This window comes from Rhynchophorus ferrugineus, unplaced genomic scaffold (genome assembly GCF_030347505.1).
Source record: "Rhynchophorus ferrugineus isolate W39M unplaced genomic scaffold, kcgeb_rfMv2 rfM9, whole genome shotgun sequence".
NCBI lineage: Eukaryota > Metazoa > Arthropoda > Insecta > Coleoptera > Curculionidae > Rhynchophorus > Rhynchophorus ferrugineus.
In genome coordinates this window covers 35,250,332-35,264,992 of record NW_027472588.1, presented here as the reverse complement: position 1 = coordinate 35,264,992, position 14,661 = coordinate 35,250,332, and the positions used below count along the sequence as shown (strand labels likewise).

Sequence of the window (14,661 nt, the reverse complement as noted above, 5' to 3'; positions counted from 1 at the left end):
AGTACTATGCAGATGCCTGAATGCCTCCTTGTGGGACACCGTTAGGATATTTCGTTCAAAACTGAATTTTCACCAGTACACTTAACAATTAAGCGTATTCTCTTGAGATAGAATATGTAGATGAAAGTAATCAGTTTATCATGACCTTATAAAAAGCCCGTCTTACGCATGAAAGGCAGCAAAATAGTACAGTGTATTTGCCGGGCATCTACTAATGACATATACATATACGACATATTTGTTTGATTGTTTGTTTAGGAGGATTTTTTCTTTTAGATTACCAATTACTGGTAGGAGGCTTATAGGTCTATATGGGATTTTTCCCATTTCCCATGGTAGTTTGTCTGTTTGGGACACTATTACTACTTGAACAACTCCTCGTTATTCTTGAGAAATGTTCCAGCTTAGAAAAGGCATTGAAGAAATTGACTAGGGTCACGATTGCCTTGGGTGATAGATATCTCAATAAAGTTGAGTCAAGAAGGTGGTAACATGGTAATTTTCCTTCATCGAGTGTCTTAATTTTTTCCAGAACCCTTTGTTCAAGATATTGGAGAGATAAATTAGAAACATTGTTTGAATATGTTTATAAGAATCTTATATTTAATTCCGAAACTACTGTTTTTATAACATCTGCCTTATTCAAGGAAAGGTGATTGTGAGATACCCTATAGTTTAAGAGTGGGTGTGACATACACCACCTTAAATAGGGCGAACCAAGAGGTTGCCCTGTTCAATCTTTATGTGGCTATTTTCTCACTCCATAAACATACATACAGCTTTCCTTAAAAATGGTTATAGTTGACAAGCTATTCGCGACAGGCTTCAAGTCCAACTGAACTAGGCGATTGCGTGGTATAAATTTTGGCGGCTGTAGATAAACCCGAGCAAAACTCAGGCTATTCTGTTCCACCGTAAGAAGGAGTTACCGCGCCTATCGTCTCCAAATCGATAAATTTCTTATCTTCTGACTCCAGAAGGTACCATACCTCAGTCTCCAGTTCGACCGCAGGTTACAATGATCAGCCCAAATTCAGCACGCTATCTGCAAAGGTAATGGCATGTACAATCTACTCTTCTCACTCCTCTGCAGAAATAGTTAGTTCAAAATTATCAGAAAGCGACTCTGTACAAAATGCTAGTCCGTCCAGTCTGCCTCTTCGGAGCACAGGTATGATACAGGTACATCTCTGAGAGACAACTTGCACCACTTCAAGTGTTCCAATCCAAAAAAGTCCGCACGTTACTTAATTCCCCATAATTTATGAGGAACATCAACACTCACCTGGAATCAGGCATCCCGTTTGTGAAGAATTTCACGAATATGTTCAGTGTAAGGTTCTCTCTAGGCGCCTTAGAACACGACAATACCAATACTACGACAATCCCAGTCGTAACCCAGAGCGTCTGTCGCCCGCAAAACACTTCTATATCTCGAACCCGAAGCGATATCAGCAAAAAACCATTTGGTTCTAGCTGGTCATTCTGGAACAAGAAAAAAAAAAGTCGCAAGCATTCACGGTCAATTCGCGATACGTCAAATTTGTAAAATAAGATTCATCCGTATAATCGAAGAGAGTTCGAGTATTTTAAAGTATTGCATTGTATTGTAACTGTAAACATACGTTTAATTCAATTAATTAGGAAACAATTTACTTTTATTTACAGGAACAAATTTATGTCAGTTTTGTGAATCACTGACATCTATAAGAACAACTTATTTTTGACCCTCTTGTACCAGCGTTCCGGAAATTGTTACTGAATTATACAAGTAATTTAATATGGTCCTTCTAGCCAGATAGAAGTAGGAGATATGGCCAAAAAGACCTTTTTAGCATAGAACTGAGTCAACTGATTCGCGGAGATGATTCTAAGTACTATTTTGTTTGGTCTGTGTTTTTCTGGATAAAATAATGAATGGGTTTTAATTGAATAAGTGTGACTAGCCTGTTATATTTAAAGGATCATGAATGTTGCATAGAAAAACTTTGACGACTTATTAATAATTGAACGGTGGCGTTTGCGGCGGCCCTAAAAACTTGTACCACGTCGGTCAGGCCACACGACATTCCCAGCGATTTTTTCGATGGTCCCGATAATGAAGGTCGGACCGCCGCCACCGAATGAAACTTTAATAAATCCAATCGTGTGTCTAACGGGCGCTTTGTGAATAAATAAAAGGGAAAAAATGTGCTAAATGCTGTACTTACCGGCCGATTGCGTGCACGAGGAGGGCGACTAACACGCGGCCGTTCTCATAGCCAGACCGGAGGCGGTGGCGGTGGCGGTGGTAGCGGCACCGACTGCCTGATCCATAATTCAGAATCGTTATTAGTTACATCGATCGCTGTATTAGCCGCTAATTTATTTCAAACGCCACTTGAGGCCATCCATTTACATAAACATTTTTCGAAAGTTCATGGGAAACAAGAGCGAAAACAGTACAGCTACCCAGCTATTTTTTCTCATAACATCACTTTCATAAAAAGGTTTTAATTTTACGAATCGAATGGACATTAAATTCGAATAACCTTTCTGTATAATTTACCCCCCGCCCCTCTGTCAGCATATGTCCCTGTGAAATCATTATTGTTTAATACATATTTATTAATTTTTTAAATATATTTTGTAGGAACCTTTTTGCCAACGAAGGTTTATCTGAATTGGCCCTATTGTTTAACCTACTAAGCCTACCGATCATTCCAGAAGGTCCGGTCCATCCAGATATTGCCCAACCTGGTTGTTTTTTTTGGTGTGACTGAGGTCATCACCTACATCTATTAAACTGTCAAACGCAATTGTGGCATAGCAAAACTACTCTTACAAGGAAGATTGTCTTATCCTTGGCATGGTCAATAATACAACAATAAAAAAGTCCATAAATTTTAAACTAAATAATAAATGTGAAACACTTTTGTAGGGTATGATTTACCATATCCATTCAGTATATTTTTCAACAACATACTGGTAAAGTAATACCATAAATGGTCAGTCTGAGAAAGAGTCAGTGCTGAGAAATTACCCTTATTTTCAATATAAAATACATTATTTATTCTAATCGTATATCGATAATAATGGCCACTTGTTTAAACCAGTATTCAACATTTTCAGATACAATATCAATTGCACCCATAAATATTTGACAAACAACAACAATGTCGATTTCTTTGTGACAGAGAAATCATTGATAAGTCTGACAGTGTGACAGACTTTCTTTGGGAAAACAATATTGTTGTTTATTTAAAAGTGTAAATCAAATATTGTTAATATCTCTTTTCTCCATCCTGTCCTTGCAAATCCAAAGTAACATTAAAATATAGCATTCAAATGAAAATTGTTCTTTGTGACAGAGAAGAACCCAGCAATTATAACCTTCCTTTTATCTCTCAAACTTATATGCACCTATAGTACGAGAAGAAATATAACACAAATAGAAAGACATAATATTACCCTACCCTTTTCTAATGTATTAAAATCATTTGAAATAGACAGGTCTCTACGACAGAGAGACCCAAACAATTACATCCGTCATTTGAAGGAAATGAAGCACCTAAATGGAACATAAGCATTGAAACAGATTTAAATTAACAGATTAAAAAACCGATCTGTGTTTATAAAATTCACTTTATTTATATATACATTTTTTTATTAATCTCTTGGAACGTCAACAATCTACCCGTGGGCAATAAGTATTATTGTTTGATTTCTGTTATATAATATAACCATCCTAATATGTAGAAGATCACTTCAGTAAGTGATCTGCTGTACAATTTATAATCTAAATCATATTCTAGATACTATTCTAACTTATTTTAAAGTCTATCCTAATTTATTCTAATGACGATTTTAACTTATTCTAGAAATTATTAAATTTCGCTCCATGTGTCTATTAACCAGTTCGTATAGTAGTTTGCGTTTGAGCCTACGCACTTCACTCTCATTGCGCACATTTAACTGTTTGGCGAGTGTATTAGGATGCACTAATAGTTTTTCAGAGTACTTCGCACTAACACTTCGAATCACACTCGTTATGGGTTCTATGGGGATATTGCGTTGAAGCAGATTGTTGGACACGTAATATGGGTCATCGGCAATGACTCGCAATACTTTATTCTGGAACCTCTGGAGTATATCTATGTTAGATTTGCTAGTAGTAGCCCACAGTTCAATACCATAGGTCCAGATGGTCCTAAGTATTAACTTATACAGAAAAACCTCGTTATCTGATGATAATTTAAATTTACACCCTATCAGCCAATGCATTTAAGTTTTAGCCATTTAGTTTAAGACCAAGCTGTTAGCGTTTTGTCACTATATGTTTTTTCCAAGTCAGACGTTTATCAAAATGCATTCCCAGATATTTAACGCTGTCTGTTTGCGGAAGTTCATGATTATTCAATTTTACTGAGGGACATGTTCTTCTGCAAAGGGTGAATGTCATATGGGTAGACTTTGTCTCATTTGCTTTGATACGCTACGTTTTCAACCACAATTCCATTTTGTTAAGATGAAATTGGAGGTTTTTGTGGCTGATATTGGATCCGCGTGTGATGATAAAACCGCTGTATCGTCAGCATATGTTGTAACAGTAGTGTTTCGTGAGGTCGGTAGGTCAGATGTGTACATAAGATATAACAATCGGCCGAGAACACTGCCCTGCGGAACAACCGAATATATGGATTGTAGGTCAGCGTATTCGTCACCCTGTTTGACAATAAAATGTCCGTCTGAAAGGTACGATTGCAGCAATTGAAAGTGCGTATGGGGCAAAAGATTTTTCAATTTAATGTGCATTCCAGTATGCCACACCTTGTCGAAGGCCTGAGAAATATCGAGAAGTGCAGCGGAGCAATATTTTTTATCGTTTAAATTTAAGTAATAATCGAAGACATATAACGTTCTAGCAGGCTAAGAACTTTTAAAGTTGCAGAATTGTAGGATAAATTGATGAAGACCCAACACAGACTAAAAAACAAATGTATGAAAAGTAGTAATTTCTGTGTCGAATATTAACGGGTGATGAAAGATCATTTATTTCGAAAATCCCAAGTGAAAAGAATCTTGGTTATCACCTGATTAAACTAACCTAAAACTTCAAGGATTTTTTCAAGGATGGCTTGGTCGCAAAACTATACTGTGTGTCTAGTGACACCAGGTTGATATCGTATATTACGAACTGCTTTAACCTGCAGAACAATTTATCAATAATTACTACCGATAATAAAAGATCGATTTAAACTTTATATTGATGGAAAGGTGTCCATAATATGTTTAAAAACATGATCAATTCTTAAAAAGCTGTTGGAATCGCTTGGATGTGAAGTTTGATCATACTTGTCGTACTGTCCGGACGTGGCTTCATTCGATTATCCTCTTTTCGCATCTACGGAATCTTGCAGGGCAGCAATTCGCCGATTTGGAATATGCTAAAAATTAACTCAATGAATGGTTTAGATAAAAGGAGAAACTATCCTTTTGAAATGGCATCCATAAATTGTTTGAGTCTAGCGACTTTGAGGCATATTGAATTTTACATCGTAGAAAAACGGTCTACAAAATACCCAGAAATATTATCACAGATATTGAACATGGGCGGGATGCGAGCAGCGCCAACTTGTACACGATAACGAATATCTAGCAACCCCGAGACGTTTATCTGGGAGATTATTGAACACCATCGACCGCCCAAGCCTCATCTACAGGTAAAAAGCCCAGGCCGCTTGCTTTTACCACTTGTATTTTCCACATTTTTATGTTACATCAATAAATAACAGTCACACCATGTAAACCATAACTGTTTCATTTCATTCTTACCTCCAATCACCGAGTCAAAACACGAACCCTAAATAAGAAATGGACAAAATATACAGAATCAATTGGGCTATACTTAAATGAATAAATATATTTAACTATATATCATTGTACGCCAATTTCTCTATTCAATAGTCATCTTATCGATCACCTACATCTCGACGAAAGAACCCGGCTTAAAAATAGCCCGGTACAACAAACTTGAAACCGCGGCCGGGACTTATCTCCGCGTATCTGTGTGTATGTGTATTTGCACGACCGACAATAAAACCGAAATTAATTTAGTCTACAGTTTTATTGGCTGTAGTGAACGATAATAAAAAGTTTCGAAACGTAGAACAGACGCGGGCACGGAGCGCTTTTATTTTTGACGCGAATTTAACAAGTTTTATCTTGGACGAGACGAAATTATCTTCCGAACGGGCAGGCGAGACGGGATGAAGGGGGAGGGGGAGTAGAGATGAGAAATAAAAAGGAAGAGGGAGACCAGTTGGGTCTCTAAATCAATAAAACGAATGTGTATTTGTATGGGATTAATATATGTATATATGTTACGAAATTTGCAGGAATTAAATGTTTGAATATATTAAATATACTAACATTGAATTTTGGTTATTGTTGCAACAACACTTTGGTATAAAGACACCCCCAAGGACAAATTTGAATCAAGTTAACCTGGATTTGTTCCTATATAACACATATGCTGTGCAGCTCTAACATTTCAATACCATTTCGTAGAACGATTTATCTTTTGCTTTAAAATAAGCCTGTCGCCAGTTGCTGCCTACTTAGTAATGATCGTTTTGATTGCGCAGTGAAGTGATGGATCCATGTTTCATCCATTATCACATATCGACGCAAGAATTCCGGTTTTTTAACCGGAACCGGTTTAAACTTAATTAAACATGGCCAAACACAGCTCGGAATCATCAACATATTCTTGTATTTGGTCAACAGTGAACAAACGCGGCACCCACTTTGAACGGAGCTTTCTCATTGTCAAATGCTCATACAGTATAAAACCAACCCATTAATTTCATATCTTTACGATGTCAGCTAATTCACGAAACGATTTTGTGGGTATTTTTGATGTTTTCGGTTGTTACCAACTCATTTGGACGTCCATTGCGTTATGCATCATCAGTGTCTCTACGACCGCGTTTGAGACATGTAATCGGTTTTGATCTATTGTTATTCTTAGAACAGTAACCCACAAACTTAAAAGTAGAACATCAGGAATGTTAACAGCTTTCTTTTAAAGTTTAGTACTAACTGAAAAAGTAGCGAATGCAATAAAACCACTGCCATTTATGTGTTAAGACCGGGACTTTTCAGCCCATGTGTTTTGTGGATGGTTTTTGTTATTTGAATGGGATGGTTCAAAATATCTACTAATCTATGGATAGTCTCTCTTTACTGATAATACTTGCACTTTTAAAAGGTTATAGGTAATATCACGAGAGGACTCATTATATTTTTTTTAATTTAGCGTCGGAAGTAGTACTGAATATTTATAAGTTGCCTCTAGCATCTTGTAAAGGCTAAATAAAATAATTCAGTTAAATAAGACATCATATTTTATATTCATTATTTATTTACATAGAAATAGGAAATAGAAAACATTAACAGATTAAGAGATAGGGAACAATATCCTGTCTTGTTTAATAACATTGAAATTATCCATAAATATTGCACTAATATAGTTTGAAAACGTTTTATTTTACAATATATACATTCATAATAACACTAATTGTACAATTTTATTGAAAATATTCTAGAAAAAAAATACAGATTATTGGTCATAAAATTATAACATATTGAATTATAATATGTGACGAATTAATATAATTTATGTTTAAATGTCTACATAAGAAACTCTTGTTTAACCTTGAACTTGGTTTATTTATTTTATCCATCACATATTATCCTTCAGCAGAATTATTATTCAGAATCGCAAGATACAGAAAAATTAATTATATTAATATTGTACGATTATCTCTTGCTTGTTTGTTGTATTAATAAATATATTAGTTATTATTGCAAAATCAATCAAGATTACTTCTTAACCGTTGTTATATAATATATTTTTTTTAGTTTCAGTGATAGATTTGAGGAAGTTAATCAACATTAACCACTGACTGAGTTCATAAATTGGACCTGTGAAGATAGAAAAAATTACCAAAAACTATTTAAAGGCAAGTTATAGATTATTTTTTACATTTACTTTTAAGGTAGAATCTGTAGCGCTTACAATATTATATGAGAAAGATGATTATCATTACTATTTCTTATGGTAATTGATGGTATTTTTGTTAAGTATCCATATTACGATGACATTGATTGCAATATTCTTGTATTTTTAGGAAATATTTTTATTTTACTATTGGCAAGTGGCGGAATCAATATCTTCTATATTCGATATTTTGGTAATTTTATTCTAATGTTCTTCTCGAGAGAGTAATGAAGAGGTAAACAAACGAACTTATTCACTATTATCACTGTTCATTCTGTAGATTCGTTGTCGCAAATAACAAGCCTGCAATTCCATTGCCCGTGAAACAAAACCGTAATCGTATGCGTATGGATGAGGTCGAAACGTCGGATTGTAGTGGACCGCTTGGTCAGGCGGATTCTCTTCATCTGAAACAAAAACAACGGCGTTATATCAAGTTTCTATTTGAAAAAACGAACAGAACAAAAAATATTTCAACTGGTGTTGAGAACTATCGACGTAAAAGACTATCGACTCATTACTAATAGACTACTTTTATTATCGACTGTTTCAGTCGATATTTTCCGGTCCGACTGATTTGATTACTATTTTCTAAGGAGAGTCTTACTCTTGTACTTTCTTGTATTCATGTACTTTAATATCTATTTTTCAAGATTAATTATTAACATAATAAGGTTAAAAATTAATATTTTAATTGATAGATACGAAAACAATTTCAACTCCATTTACATTATCTTGGCAAATATTACGTCATTTTTGACTAACTTTGATTTTTCCCCAAATCTCTCGACTTTTGTTCAAGCCTGTTAAAAGTTAAAATTTATTTCATTCAAGTTTAAACGAATATTAATCTTAAAATATTCCTTAATAACGATAAATAAAATTATTATTATATTTAAAATCGATGTGATGGTTAAATAATTGATGAAAATTCAGTGAACAAATATTATTCAAATATTTGGTGGCCATCATCCCATTCATCTTTAGAATCAAGTCAAGTATATAAAATACGAAAATAATTTTACATAATCCAAAATTAAACGTATTTTGAAGGTAAAAAATTACAGCTATTATCTATTTCCTTTTCTTTCTCAAAGAAAGGTCGAAAAGAGATATGTACATATCCGTCTCACTTATGACATGGTCAAGAAAACAATTAGTAAGCGCATGTTGGAATGAAAGAAGTAAACTAATTGCTTTCCTTATATTATGTTATTTTTACTTTACAAAGAGAATCAAACCTTCGTCTGTTATCACGAATAGAAAAACAGACAAAGCCTGTATTTGAGTGAAACAATAGTTACTATTTTCAGTCGCTAGGTTTTCTTACTATCGACTAGTTCGCCTGTTTGGTGAATATGGATTGTTTCGACTATTTTCAATCGGTAATTCCCGACTCCAATTTCAGTTAAATGCGAAAATTAAATTAATATAGCCAGCTGTTTTTAGTAGGAAATTAATTATCAACGTATTCCGCAGACTAGTTCGTATACGAAGAAGCGCTTATTAAATATATCATTTAACAGTAATATGAACGCCACTGAAAGCCTTAGATAATCTAAAATTAACTCTGAGCAGTTTTGTCGGTTTCTCCGGCGATATCAACGCTCCCAGCACCGAAAATGGAACGTAAACAGTGGGAGAACCCCCTCCAAAACCGTTTCCCCGTTTGTGTCTCTTCTAGATATCTGCAAACAGTCGTATTTGAATATGAATGGGAAAATGAAAGATTCTACTAAAGCAAGACGATGGTATATATATATATATATATATATATATATATATATATATATATATATATATATATATACATATTAAATTAATTGAAAAATATTTACTTTTATAATTCCAACTTTTTCATCATATCCGTAAGTATTTTGATTCGAGTGTCTCATGATAATTAAAATGTGCAACTATAGCTGTTAATTGCCGAACATACGGGAGACAACTCCATCAGAAAGTGCAGGTATAAAATGTGTTTCGGGATAATTGTTACAACTTCGGCACTTCGGGCAACTTCGGCCAAATACAGTCCCCATAATCATGAACCATTTGAGGGCATAGACTAACAATCAACAATATTTTAGTTATATTATTGTACCATTGTATATTTTTCACCGAGCTTTTCGCGTCTTAAAATCGAGAACGCCGAAATCCCATGGTCAGAAGAAGCCACCTATCTCGGTCTTGTCTTCGATCGCAAATTTAGGTGGAATTCCCATATTCAAAAGTCCCTCCATAAAGGTCAAGGTATTGTTAATTTGCTATTCCTGTACAAGATGCTGGTTTGATCAGTCGTTCTATACGGCTCCAGTGTCTATCCAAAATACGTCTCACCTAGCCAGGTGGAACGTCTTCAAGTTTTTCAAAACAAAATTCTCATGAGAATAATCAATGCCCCCTGGTTCGTCAGGTACAATCAAATACATACATATATATATATATATATATATATAATGTGTTTCAGGATAATTGTTATAACTTCGGCACTTCGGGCAACTTCGGCCAAATACAGTCCCCATAATCATGAACCATTTGAGTATTGTATACATTGTATCCATCCTACATGTGGAAAGGTTTAGTAATTATACAATATTAACGCAAGACCAAGAAGATTTTTTTTGGTCCCAATATACGTTCCTGTATATCCTCTCTGTAAATATAACAAAAATACGGACACCTTCTAGGTAGGTGACTTTTTGAATGAAATATATGTATTACAGCAAAACAGTTTTTTAGTTATAAACCCAAATGTTTTTATTCCTTCTACATAATACGTTTTAGTGATGACCTCTTCATTCAACCTAAATCTCTTTTCAGCCATTCAAGTTGGAAAATAGGAATTAGTCGCATCCTGATGTATTAATTTTGGCTATGGTTACTACACCCATATATTTCCGTGCATTGTCTTAATGGAAAAAGACATTTCCCTTCGCTAAATGCGATCATTTTTGCTTAAAAACTGCATGAAATATGTCCAAAATCTTCAATAATAGCTCTGAATAATATTTGCTTGTAATTGTTTTAACCTTTTTAAGATAATCGATTTAAATAACTGCGCGTACAGTCCAAAAAATGTGACCTACCAACAAATATTTAGACAACTCTGTTGATTATTCCTTGGCCTCAGGGGTTTTCTGAGGTATACATGTTTTAAAACCGTGCAAGAATTCGTTGCAAATGCGACTGAACATCGCCAAACCCTCCCTTGAGGAGGTTAGATGGTTGTACTTAGGGTGGAGTGTGTGCTAGTACACCACAATCAGTGAACAACTTCTTAACCATTGAAATTGATGGCACAGAGTCCCCATAGTATTTATCAGGCCATTTTTCGTTTGATTTTCGTTTCCGTTTTCGTGTTTCAGTAATTGTTTTTTTGCGCAATAAACGCTTAGTTAGTGGAGGAAAATAACTTTTTCCCATTTTCTTTTTTAACTGCTCTCAAACCCAAATTAATTAAGTCAGCTTGCTCAAAATCTCACAGTAGTTTATTAATAGATGGCAGTTGAGGCTAGCTATGATGCACCTTAAAGGCAGCCACTCAGAAAATTCATAAAGACACTAAACTATCAAACCGCCCTCGTATTATTAATTGAAAGAAACCAAATTATAAAATTAATATTGGTTCTCCGAGCTATTAGATTTACAATCACGCACAAAACATCTTCGAACCGGAGCCTTTCCACGATCCCATCCAACTATCCCAGTACATGACGCTTCCGCCCTTGCGCCTCCCTCGCTCCTACCCCCGCCGCCATCCAGTCGGAATCCAACCAAAGTAATTTCATTAGCCGCAAGCGTCCGCATCGACTCGACCAACCATGAAACATCGTAACGAAATATAATTTTAATTAATAAGGCACCTTAGCCGACACATATTGTTATATAATTATTCGGAGTGTTTTCATTTCATTAAGGGATGCCATCTAATTTAATTTAATAAAAGGGAAATTAATTATTGTGTATTAAGGCCCGGCAATAATACGACACGACGCCATACCGTTATCGTGCGTTGCGGCGCAGTTATATTAATGTTACATGATAATTAGACGCGGGTTCGCGCGACCAAGAGCGGGGGTGGCAGTTGTCGGGGGTAGGGGGAAGGATTTTTCATACCGGTCGGTCGGAGAGCGAAATGCCGAATTTTTCTTCATATGGGCAAAGGCAGCTTCCATTAAATACCAGATATACAGGAATTGTCATTACAGGTTTTTTTTCTGAAAAAAACTACGTTATTTTCAAGATAATGGGAAAATGTATTTAATTAAAATATCGACCATTTGATTCTATGTATCTTGCTCATATTTCAGGCAATTTATGGATGCCATACCAAAGAAACTGTTTGTCCTTAGAGCAAAAATATTCATGGAGCAATTTTCTAACGAAGTGCTGCTCAGCAAACGCGTGTCGCATTGATGCGAATAGTTGATAGTCAGAGTCCGTAGAGTACCGCAGGTGCGATAATGTTTAAAAGTCCAAGTGGTTTCAAGGCTTCTTTGAATGGTTTTGCCTTATGAAACGACGCTTTATCGTGTCTTCGGGTCCATTATGGACGTTTTTAGATCAATGCGTGCTTCAAATTGACCATTTGTTGTCAGTAGCGATCATTATTAACTTATATATCAGAGTTATATATCAGGCCTATATGTTAACTTATAAGACAACGTTAAATATTTACAACAGATGGTATTATTGTGTATTAAATCGCATCGGATACATTTGTAACCAACTTCATGTGGAAGGCCCACTTCAGGCCGCACTTTAATTGGAGGAAAAAGATGGCTGAAGGCTACCGATTTTTTTTTGCCTGGAACCGGGTAGAGGAATCCCTGGTTGGAAGGACCCGCAGGAATAAGCGAGTTGGACTGGTTATGTGGAGAGTGCCTTTGGGCTGCCCACTAAACCCCACCCTATCAGCTGATCCAATGACCCTAACTGGTACTTCTTACTGTTAGTAAGGAGGGTGCCCGTAGCCGGTAACACCATTAAGAGGCACAAAGGCCAGGCTAGGACGTGGCGTCGTTATCACACCACGCTGCTTGCGGTACATGAGTTAATCGCTCGCCGGAGAAGGTCGAGACAATTTGGAGTTAGAGCACGACGAGGTAGTGTCGGCTGTGACAGAATAAGGCCACGAAGAGCCGAATGAGTTATTGAGCTAAAATATCGGCCAGCTCGGTAATACATCTATTGTCCGAGAGACGAAGAGTGGAGAAATATCTCGAGTAAACCTCGTATATAAAATCGTGAACTTGGGGGACGTCTGTTTCTCTATGAAATTGATTGTTCGTGACGAACCAGGGGGTATTGATTATTCTCCTGAGAATTTTGTATTGAAAGACTTGAAGACGTCCCACCTGGCTAGGTGAGACGTATTTTAGACAGACACTGGAGCCGTATAGAACGACTGATCGAACCAGCATCTTGTACAGGAGAGATTTTATTTTTTTTTATTTTTATACAGAGAGGGAGCCTGCTGGCCCGGTTGATAAGCGGGAATAGCAAATTAACAATACCTTGACCTTTATGGAGGGATTTTTGAATGTGGGAATTCCACCTAAATTTGCGATGGAAGACAAGACCGAGATAGGTTGCTTCTTCTGACCATGGGATTTCGGCGTTCTCGATTTTAAGACGCGAAAAGCTCAGTGCAAAACGCTTCTTGTGGAAGACGGCTTGGGTTTTCTGTGGGTTGACCTGCAATTTCCAGAAATGTAACCTTCTTATCGAGTTGTTTTTGAGTCTGCTTCGGATGTGCTGTGCTACTCTTGAAGAAGCAAAGTAAGCAGTGTAGTCTGCGTAAAAAGCTGCCTCAACTTCTGGTCTCCTAGGGATATCTGAACGAAAGATATTAAACAGAGCGGGGGCCAGGGGGGAGCCTTGTGGAACTCCTGCGTCGATGGTTTTTAGGCTAGAGATAATATCTTTAATCTTCACCTGGAACGATCGTCCTGCAGAAATTATTTGATAAGAGCTGTTAGGTCATCAGGTAAACCTGATCGGATGCAGTTCGCCACTAAGCCTTTGTACCAAACCTTGTCAAAGGCTTTGGTTAGGTTCAAGAAAACCGCTCCAGGTCTTTCACGTCGGTTAATTCACAATGGGCCTGATGAAATGAGTGTTTGGCTCGGAATCGGAATTGCTTATCTGGAATGATGTTGTTTGTCCTCGTAAAATCATTAAGAGCATAAAGAATTGCTCTTTCAGCAAGCTTGGAAATGGAAGTTAGTAGGCTGATAGCTCTATATTCAGAAGGTCATGACTTTGGGGATAACTTTGGGCTCCTTTTTTGGGGATAACTGCGATGAATGCATATTTCCATGTGGATAGAAAGTGTTGCAGCCTCAGAAATGAAGGCTACCGAATATTGTGTGAAGCTTATGGCAACCATGCTTCATCGATCTCAATATGTGAATACCGATTTGGTCGTTTTAAAATTGATGTATCCTGGACAGGAAAAAAAATTGAAGACGAGGATTTCGACGCATCAGTGTTGCAATGAATGAATACGTGAACGCCTTAAATACGAGCAAATGCACAACATGTTGCAAAACCGGTTAAAATATACTTGGAAACATAGCGTGGCAACACACAACAGCGCCATTGTTACCCCACCC

The 14,661-nt window shown here is 36.3% G+C and overlaps 1 protein-coding gene across 1 annotated transcript in view; it reads right to left on the bottom strand.

The window, feature by feature from the left end:
* Positions 1 to 8,316: 8,316 nt before the first annotated feature.
* Positions 8,317 to 14,661, bottom strand: part of LOC143202806 (LIM domain only protein 3) — a 239,593-nt gene continuing 233,248 nt past the window's right edge. Inside the window, exon 6 of the mRNA XM_076414620.1 lies at positions 8,317 to 8,451. The gene's annotated coding sequence lies outside the window, so the exon portion shown is untranslated. The remainder of the gene's footprint in view (positions 8,452 to 14,661) is intronic.